The 12,053-nt window shown below is 36.5% G+C and overlaps 1 long non-coding RNA gene across 1 annotated transcript; it reads right to left on the bottom strand.

The window, feature by feature from the left end:
- Positions 1-250: 250 nt before the first annotated feature.
- On the bottom strand, positions 251-3,061 carry LOC138403655 (uncharacterized). The gene is made up of 2 exons (XR_011237873.1): positions 842-3,061; positions 251-674 (listed from the first exon to the last, which is right to left on the bottom strand). It is a non-coding gene; the product is annotated as an uncharacterized lncRNA (long non-coding RNA).
- Positions 3,062-12,053: the final 8,992 nt, after the last annotated feature.

Below are 12,053 nucleotides of genomic sequence, written 5' to 3'. Positions count from 1 at the left end.
CTTCAGCCATTATATGATTTATGGAAAGGAGTCACGACCCTCAGCAATGAGAATTAACGACTATAAAGAAGAACCTTTATAAAAACAAAGAAACAGCAGAATAAGCCAGTACCAGCCAGAATAAGCAAGGCCAGTAACTCAGTAGTGGGTCGGCGGCGGCGGTGTGTTGATGATGATTATCTACCTACCTGCGTCGCGGAGACCAATCCCTAATCTAAGACTACTTATAATTATGAAAATAAATCATAAGGACAGACATAAATATATTTTATTAAATCAGACTTACATACTAAATTAGATCTAAAATCAATAGTTACCTAACTTACAGACTTTACTTAACTTTCAGACTTAAAAGTACATAATAAAGTTAAATCTAAAATTAATAACTACTTAACTTTCACCACATCTAGATACCCTTTTGGCACTTAAATTAGGACTTTGATTGCTGGGTGACTAGTCAACCGTGCGTAATGGGTCTAAGCGAAAACTATCATATAGATTAGGTGTTATTTAATGCATATTCCTTTTCAAAAATTTAAAAATAAAACATGTCAGTACGTGGTAGAATTGGCGCGATTGAGTATTATATTTAAGTGTTTGCGTTTTCTTAAAACCGATCATGTGCGAGTCGGACGCACGCGACGGGTTCTGTACCATCGTACAAGATAGTGAGGCTGATTCTTTTGTACACAATTTCTAAACTTAACTAAATTAACAGGTAAAAACCTAGTGCTATCCTTTTCCACAAGCAACATTATGACAGGGATAGCAATAGATTTAGACATGCCATTTTAGTTTAGTTTAGAGTTTGTGTTCAACAGAATTAGCCACAATATAACACTTTTATGTGCAATACTGCAAGTTAATGACGGGTGGCGCCATCTACATTTGATTTAGTAAACTAATTATTTGTTCTTGAGTCTTGACACGTTCTTTCACTTCCTTAACACACTTCCCCGCTCCACACCCGGGCAAGGAGGCCATGCCTCGAGGCCCGTACCCCCATATTGACCTAAGTCAAACGGAGAAGACCCCGCTGCTGTTGAAGGTCATCTAAATATATAAAAGGAAAAGGTGACTGACTGACTGACTGATCTATCAACGCACAGCTCAAACTACTGGACGGGACGGGCTGAAATTTGGCATGCAGATAGCCTATTATGACGTAGGCATCCGCTAAGAAAGGATTTTTGAAAACTCAACCCCTAAGGGAGTGAAATAGGAGTTTGAAATTTGTGTAGTCCACGCGGACGGTCGCGAGCATAAGCTAATTTTATATTAATTTTTAACCACCGACCCAAAAAGAGAGGTGTTATAAGTTTGACGTGTGTATCTGTGTATCGGCATCGTAGCTCCTAAACGAATAAACCGATTTTAATTTGGTTTTTTTTTGTTTGAAAGGAGAGCGTTCTTAGCTATAATCGAAGAAAATCGGTTCAGCCGTTTGAAAGTTGAAGTCAGCTCTTTTCTAGTTTTCTTATAGAGGTTTTTGTGTCGGGGGTTTTTTAAATTTTGAGTTATTTGTGATGTAGCCACAAAGTCGCGGTTTTCGGATTTTTTTCTTTACTTCTTCTATAAGACCTGCCTACCTGCTAATCATGATTCTAGTTCAACGGCAAGTACCCTACAAGTCTAGATTCCCTTGTCTTGACAGACAAGACAGACAGACAGGCAGACAAAGAAGTGATCATATTATAAGGGGTCATTTCTTCCTTTCGAGGTACGGAACGTTAAAAATGAGTGCCTATATAGGTACTTACCTTGTTCATCGGAAGAATTTTTAATTCGTGCGTGAGTCCGACTAGCACTTGATCGATTTTGCATCCCGAATTTAACACATTTCCGGTTGCAGTTTAGGAAATGTATGTAGAATGCCTAAATAAAGTAAGGTGATGCGGGGCTATTCCGTCGGCGAGGCCATTGCGACTTTTGCCTGTAACTTTTATACTACAACTAGAGGATGCCCGCGGCTTCACCTGCGTGGATTTCGGTTTATTTAAATCCTCTAGGAACTCTTCGATTTTCCAGGATAAAAAGTAGCCTATGCCCTTCCTCGGGATCTAGCCCAAGTTTGCACCAAATTTCATTAAAATCAGTTCAGCGGTTGGGCCGTAAAAACTTAGCAGACAGACAGACATACAGACACACTTTTGCATTTATATTACTAGCAGTTGCCCGCGACTTCGTCCACGTAAAATTTCTGGTTTCTCATGAGATCTGAAATATTCCCGCTGCAAAAGACCTCACTTACCTACTCACTCAGTCTCACCTTAAGGCACGGAACCCAGAATACCTAAATGCCAATTTTCATATCTCTAACTTTTTATGGTTTTTATGGGTAAACGACGATTTAAGAAACGGAATTATTATGTGCTATTCAGTTTTACTATGCGCTATGTTTTTACTGAGTTATTTGATGCGACATAATAACCCCTCAAATTCTAAGATGGGGGTTATTCCAACCAAAATCTTATGACGTAATAGCCCCACTATTTTAGTATGATAATTGAAAAAGTCAGTGATGTGCTAGGGTCGATAAAATAACGATAAATGTTTATATGGGGCTCTTACTATCTGATTTATAGTTAAGTAGTGTTCGAACAAACCCGACTTTGTTTTATATATTAAGATAATGTATTTTTTAGTTATTTCGTGGGCATTGTAATGTGTTAGCGACTTTTTTACTAGCAGAGTAGAGCGTTCATCACTGGCACTATGAATATTGCACAAAAATGATAAAAGTAACTGTGATCGTTACGTTTCACGCGCTGGCCGCGCAGCCGCCGCGTACTTGTGTCCATAAATATCATTATAATATTGTTGTGGCTTAGTCAATAGATTGAATCCATACTAATATTATAAATGCGAAAGTGTGTCTGTCTGTCTGTCTGTCTGCTACCTTTTCACGGCCCAACAAATTAACCGATTCTGACAAAATTTGGTACAGAGATAGCTTATATCCCGGGGACGAACATAGGCTACTTTTTATCCCGGAAAAATCAAAGAGTTCCCGTGGGATTCCTAAAGACCCATCCGCTTAACCGATTTGTATGAAATTTTGTACCTATACTAGCGGCACGCTATGATGGCCGGTTTGACGTTTGTCCGCTCATGAAGTTCCGTATTAATTGATAACGACTTTGAAGGAAATAATTGTATTACTTTATTGACGATAGTGATGTGCAGAGATTCATAAATTTTATCGAATGTAGTTTTAGGTTTAGGACTCAAAATTTATTTATTAAATTGATTTCTTAAATGTATACAAGTGTAGAAAAATCAGTTTGCACCATTTAAGGGGTGAATGTACTTGTGAATATGAACAATTTTCACTATGTGGACAAACCTCTGAAATCGCAAAAAAATATCAATAAATTTTTAAAAATGGAATCTAATACGATCGTCACATAGGATCGCTGGCTAGCACAACTACTACCTCCGGCAAACTCGCGTCAATGCTCAATGCAAAACAAAGCAGTTTCGAATTGACGTTGCTTCGAAAAGTATAAACTGTCAGTGCAATGCGATTGTGATATAGTTTTGACCTGGCTTTGGATTTCAAATATTGATACTGCATTACTGTTGACCCTTGCTCGTTAATTTGGACTCTGTTCAAGCCCTTTGTTGTGGATTTCGTCGATATGACCGAACGTACGCAGAGAACTGTTCTAAATAGTCAGACACGTGAGTTCCTAATACGCCTTCGTAACTATTTCGATCGTGAAGCTCAAAATGGAGGGCCAATTTTACCTATAACGTCAGTGGTTGAACGCGTAGCTGATGCGCTTAATATTGGACAACGAACTGTTAGACGGATAACTAAAAAAAAATATGGCGAGACTGGCACAGAAGAAAATAAACTTCACACACCAAAAAAGAGAAAACGAGCAAAACCAGTCGTAGGCATCGATAGCTTTGATGCCGATGCTATCCGAAGACATGTTTACGGCTACTATTTACAGAAGGAGTATCCAACAAGAAAAAAGTTGGTGCATTCACTGAAGGAAGCTGGATTATTCTTCGGTGGGGAAAGTTCTTTAACGAAGATTTTGAAGACCATTGGATTTCGATACAAAAAATGTAACAAACGCAAAATATTGATGGAAAGATTTGATATAGCGATGGCAAGGTATACTTTTTTACGGCAAGTGAAAGAAATCAAAAATTGGCAAAATGTTGTGTTCTTGGATGAAACATGGCTTAATGCTAACCATACTGTAGGCCGTTCTTGGAACGATGACACAGCAGCATCTACTTCCAAAGTTCCTGTAGGAAAAGGATCGCGACTTATAATTTGTCACGCCGGAACCATCAACGGGTTTGTCGAAGGTTCTCTCATGGCTTTTGCGTCAAAAACCACTGGAGACTATCATGAAGACATGAATGGAGAAAAGTTTACTGAATGGTTTACCTCAATGTTGTGTAGCCTCCCTGAACCATCTATTATAATTATGGACAACGCCCCATACCACTCGATGCAAATTGACAAGCCACCTGCCCAATCCCAAAAGAAAGCTGATATCGTCGCATGGCTTCGTAAAAATGGCGTAGATGCAAACATGAATATGTTAAAAGCGGAATTAGTACGTCTTTTAAAAGAAAACAAACCAACCAAGATCCGATACGTCATTGACGAAATAGCATTAGAACATGGGCACAGAGTTATACGGTTACCGCCTTACCATTGTGAGTATAATGCGATTGAGTTGGTGTGGGCTCAAATTAAGGGATATGCTGCAAGACACAATACAGAACCCCCATTTACCACAAAAAAAATGCTAAAATTATTAGAAGAAGCTTGTGAACATGTGACTAAAGGAGACTGGGAAAAGGTTGTGAATAGAACTGTTAAATTAATAAGGGAAGATTATGAAAGAGATGTGAAAATAGATAATATTATAGAAAACGAACATATAATTATTAATGTATGTGATGATAGCAGTGACGACAGTGAAAATAGTAGTATGGACGAATCTGATTAATTATGGCCTTTTGTGGCACCTTTTTCGGTATCTTTTGTATTCATATGTTTCTTGTGTGCATATAAAGTATGTATATTCATTTTCGTTCAAATATTCAGTTCGTTCAAATAAATTAAATAAACATATACATTTTTGTTTTATTAAACCTATTTAATCAGGTACAAAAACAAAACTTAATTGTTTTTTGTTCGAGAATAAATTGACATTCCACATCACTATTGTAATGTGTCAAACCGGCCATCATAGCGTGCCGCTAGTGTAGGCAGCTTGCATCCCTGTAATTGATATAGGCAACTTTTTATCCCAAAAAATCAAACAGTTCCCAAGAGATCTTTAAAAACCTAAATGTGGATTTAGATTTTTAAAGATCCCATGGGACACCTAATTTAGTTTTTTTTTACTATCCTACAAACAATAATTACCTACCGTATTTTTAATATACTGACTATTATTACAAGAGTACTTGGTGTTAAAACTCTTACTATTCGCCGTTAAAGAAAGATAAAGCTTTTATTCAATAACTTAATGATAACAATTTGAAACCGATTAGAATTTATCGAGTTATTCGGCACATCACTAGCATGTATGGAGGCGCGTCGCAATTGCCCTGTAATTTACAAAAAAAAAAAGATTTTAAAGGAATTTGAATCCCCCTACCTTTTTGTAAAACTTAGAATAGTATTTTTTCCGCCGTGAATTGTATGAGCCACTAAGTATTAACTAAATAGAATCATAGATGGCAGAGACACAATCAAAAGTCGAAAAAGCCCCGCAGCGGGGTTATTCCGCCATTTTCCAGAATTCAAATACAAATTCTTGGTTGTTACAAAAATATTGATTTTCTACAGAAGTAATACAGCGTAACCATTAACAAATAAATTATTTTTATGATGCACTTACTCATTTGTTGTTATTGCTTGCTGTAGTGAAATAGCAAAGATTTGAATTTTACACGTCACATTTTTTGGCCGAATAGCCCCGCATGACCTTATGAAATAAATAATGTTTTATACATTGCCTGGATATTTTAGGTATTCTAAAAAATGCCTAAAATATTCATTTCCACAATAAACAAATATTGGCGATAACATCTTTAGGTTGGTAACTACTAGTATTATAAAGAGAAAAGACTCTGGAACTACTAGACTGATTTTAATAATTCTTTCGCCATTAGAAAGCTACCTGTTTTAACCAGATTTATTTTTGGTAAATTATTTTCCTTTGTACAATTTATATTCTTTTTTTTTTCTAATAAACATTACACTCATTTATACTAACCCACTATTCAAATTCACATGCAAAACTTCTTCTAGGAGTATTTTTTAATATTTTATCGAAAAAATTTAAAAACCTATTTATCTGCAGGTACCAATTAGTTAGCTAAATCTTTACAAAAAGATAAGTTAATTATTACGCCTTTGATTGAGAAAAATCGACGAGGTCCCATTTATAGTAGAGTAGGTACCTACTACTCCTATACAATTCTACTCAATTCTAGGAGTATTTTTTGGTTTATCGGAAAAATCAAAAAAAACTATTTATGTTTAGGTACTAATTAGGACCTAAATCTCTGCGAAAAAATTAATTCATTATAACGCCTTTAAAACTGAGAAAAACTGACATGGTCCTATTCCCATACAAAACTGATTTTGGGTATAACTTTTTTTTTGTGTATCGAAAAAATCAAAAAAAAAGAATTCATATTCAGGTACTGATTAGGTACTAAATCTTCGCGTAAAAATTAATTCATTATAACGCCTTTAACTGAGAAAAACTGACTTGGTCCTATTCCCATACAAAACTGATTTTGGGTATAACTTTTTTTTTGTGTATCAAATAAATAAAAAAAAGTGTTTATGTTTAAGTACTAACTAGGTACTAAATCCTTACGATAAAACATATTAACTTTAACGCCGCCAACTTAGTAAAACCGACTTGGTCCAGCCATCCTGACGGTCAGAATGGCTGACCACTTTGATTATAAAATTTCTCCCTATTTATCGAGGTACTAATTATTTGATCTCAGGTACCAAATAGTACCAAATAGGTACTAAATCCTAGCATGGCTTAAACTTCCAAATTCTGTGGTGGTCCAGCCATCCTGACGTTCACAATCGTGACGGGACTCTCGCGAGCAGGTCTCCACTACCTCTAATGCATCTTGTCATTGTCATCTTTACGGTAGTAAAACAAGGAATCCTTCTAGTTTCGTCTAGTCCATCTGTCTCTCTGCCCGTTTATCATACCCATTTTATTCATAAACGTAGTTGATAATATGTACCTACCTATTAAAAAAATATTTAGAAATTTCCTTGAAGGGTAGGTAAAACCATTATCATAAAAACTATAAAACATAAACGTAGGAATTATTACTTCTTCAAAATCCACTCGGTTGAAGTCGCGGACCAAAGTTAAAAGGCCATAATACGATCTGATAATGAACTTTTTTTCACGCAGGCAAAGCCACGGATAAATCCTTGGTTTTCGCAGTCTCATCATCATTTATCCACGTTTAAAGGCTACTTCGGCACTTGTACGTGACAACTGACAAGACACAGCCCCTAAAGTTAGTGAGTGAGAACTCGTATACTCGTAACTACTTATGTTGATAATCCACAGACGCTCTAAACGGTTGTTTGTAGGAACTTGCATATATCAAAGGGTCACTTAATTAAGGTCGGCTGCAGTTAAATCTTGCTAAAACTAAAAGGGCTCATTTACGGTTTCCAGTTCTGTTTCGGTACTCCGTAAATAAACGAGGCTAACCAGAGTCCCTCTAGTTGTTCAGAACTTTCTCCACAGAAATTAGACTGCTTATAATAGTAAAATATTTCGGGTTGTAGGTACTCTTTCATTTCAACTACGAGTGCCCTGTACCTACGACTTTAATTTGACTTTAATAATTCCATATAAGTGAATTAGGTATTTTAGACTAATATAAATCATAATTATCAACGCGCAGTTTAAAATACTTGCGGGATGGATCAGACTGAGGTATGCATATACTTAGCTATTATGACGTAGACATCCGCATTCCGAATCTAATCAAAAATCATTTCTACGCGAACGCGTCCACGCGAACGAAGTCGCGGGAATAAGCTACTTAAAAATAATGTACCTATTTGATTAAAAAGCGATTACTATTTTTTGAAATAGCTCCCGCCGAATCTATGATAGATTTACAAGTAGGTAAGTATTTGACCATTTAAAATAGTTTACTACAAAATACGTTTTATTTTCTAGTCCATTTTATAAAGTAGAGAAGAATAATATAGAAGTAGCTTTTTTGTTAAGCTACTATCTCATATTAAAAAGTGTTTTCTTTTGTATCAGTAGAAAAAAGTATACTTAACTTTGATTAGAAAAAATTGTTTACAAAAATTATTTACGTTTGTTGTAATTTGCTTTTTGTATTAAGATTGAAGATACAAAAAAATATGTGAGCCAATAAAAAAAATTCAATAACTCTTTTACTTTAGTCAGCAAAAGAATAGCATCTCTTTAGTTGCTCGAACAAAATGGAATATTATCATACTCTAAAAGTGCTTTTGTCGTCAAAATGTATATTACAGCCAATTTGTCCTAGCCAAAGATAAAAGTGGCATGATATATTTTACTTAAGGCTGTAAGTATCTTGTTTTAACTGAAACTTAAGTCAGTGCACAAAGTCAGGCATGCTAGTCAGCCAGTCCTTAAATTACTACACATTACTACGCGCGTAGTGCATCTTTACATTTCAGTCTTTGACCCAAAAAGTGCATCTTCAATTTTATAAGACCTAAAAAATAGCATTCAAAGTTATCGATATGGAAATTTTAATGGAATTTCAATAAACTCAGGAGGCGTTCACCTTAAATTATAAACGGGGTTTACTTATTGAATTAATATCAAAAGATTCACGGCCCCTGAATATTAACGGGGTAGAAGTAATTTCGGGTATGAAGGTTTTTGTTGACAATGGCTGGCTTAGGGTGACACCAATAACTTTGTTGAGGTACTTAATTGATTTAATTTAGCGATTTTGGCTTTAAAAAAATCGGTCAAGCGCGTGGCGGACTCGCACACGACGGGTTTCGTAACATCGCACAAAAAATAACACTATTTTAATTTTCATGGCGGTCTAAAAAGCTTATATAAAACTAGCTTATGCCCGCGACTTCGTCCGCGTGGACTACAGAAATTTCAAACCCCTATTTCACCCCTTTAGGGGTTGAATTTTGAAAAACCTTTCTTAGCGGATGTCTACGTTATAATAGCTATCTGCATGCCAAATTTCAACCCGATCCGTCCAGTAGTTTGAGCTGTGCATTGATAGATCAGTCAGTCAGTCAGTCAGTCAGTCAGTCACCTTTTCCTTTTATATATTTACACACACACACACACACACACACTTTATCACCTAGAGTTAGAAAGAATAATTGAATAGCATTCACGGCACCACGTAAGGGTTTATACAAAAGCCAATTTTCTCAAGATGTCGTTATGTTTAATGAACTTTTTTGGTGCCTACTATTCTAATAAATCTTTATTGGCTACAATGCTTTAAAATTTCTTCTATGTAAAATGAAGTCTTTCTCAGAAAATAATCTTTTACTTATGTAAAATTCTGATCTATACCTATATATTCGACAAATGACACTAGACCTTGTAGCAAACTAAGGCTGCTCAAGCCTCAATGATGCTTCTCCACTGGCTTGAACTGAGACTCCTTTTCATGGCTAAGCCTGAAATTAGGTAGGTTAGGCCACTAAAAAATTGAAGTTAAGTTTGAGGTTGGGTTGGGTATCCAAACTTTGCTATTTTCATAAAAACGAAATTTTATCCCATCCACTCATAAATCTTGTTTACAAACCATGAATTACAATGGCATTCTCAAGAGCTCTCATTTTTAGAATTTTGTATCGAGACCCCTCTTTTATTGTTGGCGGATGTGCAAAAAATCTTAGACAGAAAATTCCGTTTTCGTTTTTTTACGACACAACTTTTTTTTATAATCGCATCTCAGTTCAACGAACAAAAGAATTATCCCGCCTCCCGAAAGTATGTAATTTTACAACTTATCGAATTTTTTCCATCGGGGCTCAAGCAGGTACTTATGTTAGCGTACATATTTGTAGGTAGGTACATGTATACTGTATTCTCTGATTTTAGTTGGTTGGTGTCGTGTGATTGCTACAGCTAAAAGCTAGGTGTTTCGCTACAGTAATTAAAACTTTTAACGTTTAATATTATAGCTTCTTTGGATAAAGTGCCATTTACAAACTGCACGGCAAACTTTTCTAATTACAAGTTAGTCAGCAACTTTGAACTACTATTTAGTTTGTTCGTAATTTATATTATTTCAACTAGTCTTAGGTTCTTATTCTACAGCCGTTGAAGCTGAAAAGTCCTAGAATATAGAAGCACTGTGTTCCAGCACGTTGGTTAACTAAGGATCCTGACTACCTCGTTGATCTATCTATATTCTATATGGTTATCATGTTGGACTGCCAATAACGAGGTGCTAAGTTTGATTTCTGGGTCGGACCAAAAATAGTTAGGTATATAGGATTTTTCTGTTAAGGATATCTCAGCACTAGCCCGAAGTTAGAAAATTGGCGGTGTGTCACCCCCGTGCTTCGAAGAGCAAGTAAAGCAGTTGGCCCTGCGCCTGGTTTCTCTAGTCGTGTCAGATTTCCGTTCCATTTTACAAATTTAAATCCACAGGCTGATATTATAACGATGTTAACTAAACAAAGAACAACAAGCTTATCTTGCTATAATCCGCTAAACCAAATAAACCTGTACCTACGGTTTGTACTGTACAACGAGCCACGTGCACCGCCCGCCCTCCCACTACTATAATGCGCGACAGGTAGAAGTAACTATCGGGGAGGGAACGCGCCGCACACTCGCACAGCCCCCGCGCTAACCCGGTGCGGGCAAGTGCGGGTGTATGTACCACAACGTTAGACCTTAAATTATAACAAACTTGATGACGCCCGCAACTTCGTCCGCGTGGATTTAGGTTTTGTAAATTTCCCGTGAAAACCGGGATAAAAAATAGCTTGCCTGTTTCGGGGATGCAAGCTTTCTGTGTACTAAATCATATCAAGTGAAAAGGTAATAACAGACATGACAGACACACAAAACATTTATAATGTTAATAGGTATATAAATTAAGCCTTATTTAAAATGGAGTTCTGCAAAGTGACGCCTATACTTCTATTTAACAGATGTTAACAACAGCAACTAAGTTACATGTGTTACATTAAATAACCATGTTGTACCTCTACAATTTTAATTACACACGCATTTTCCACATCTCTATATTACGCACGTGGCACTAATTAAAGTTAGCGTAGCAGTACTATTAGGCTGCTTTTCCACCAGAATGTAGCTAAGCTATGAAACTGTGTACATTACGTCCTATAGTATCTACAAAATTTCATTGAGTTTGATTGGTTAGGGTTAGTATTCCAATGAGAGTGTATTCAAAAATCGTACCTACTCCTAGCACACTAGGCGTTGGTACGACAATAGTGCAACGGGAGGGGTTTGAACCGGCGCGGCGACCTTTCAGATTTCAGTTCGCTCCTTAACCGTTGAGCTATTGAGGTTTTTAGCGCACTACGAATAAAACCCTCAGTGATGTAGTGGAGTGGGTAAGACTGGGTGAGGACGTGCTCCATACGTCCCATTACACCACTCGCGCATTCTTAGCTCACAGCCCTAGCTCGCATCCCTCGCTTCAACTAGTACTTATATAAAAATAGCTTCGTTGATTCACTTTCCTCCATGCTAAGCTAGATAAGTTATGCTATGAAAATCAAGCGATCCTTTTAGTAGTTTTGACACAGTCATAGCTTAGCAACGTAACACACCTCTGGTGGAAAGGCAGCTTTATATACAGAATTTACGCTTGTAGCTGTTAAAGCATCGCCGCAGACTGGAGAGGAAAACTCGGAAGCTAATTGCGTACACATTAATGTTTACCTATGTTTCTTGATGTTATTTGGGACCATTTTATATTTAACAGGGTAAGTACTACGAGAACACAGTACAATTTAAATACCTATGTAATGAGTAATT

Source organism: Maniola hyperantus, chromosome 19, assembly GCF_902806685.2.
Source record: "Maniola hyperantus chromosome 19, iAphHyp1.2, whole genome shotgun sequence".
NCBI lineage: Eukaryota > Metazoa > Arthropoda > Insecta > Lepidoptera > Nymphalidae > Maniola > Maniola hyperantus.
This window is presented reverse-complemented; position numbering and strand designations above follow the sequence as displayed.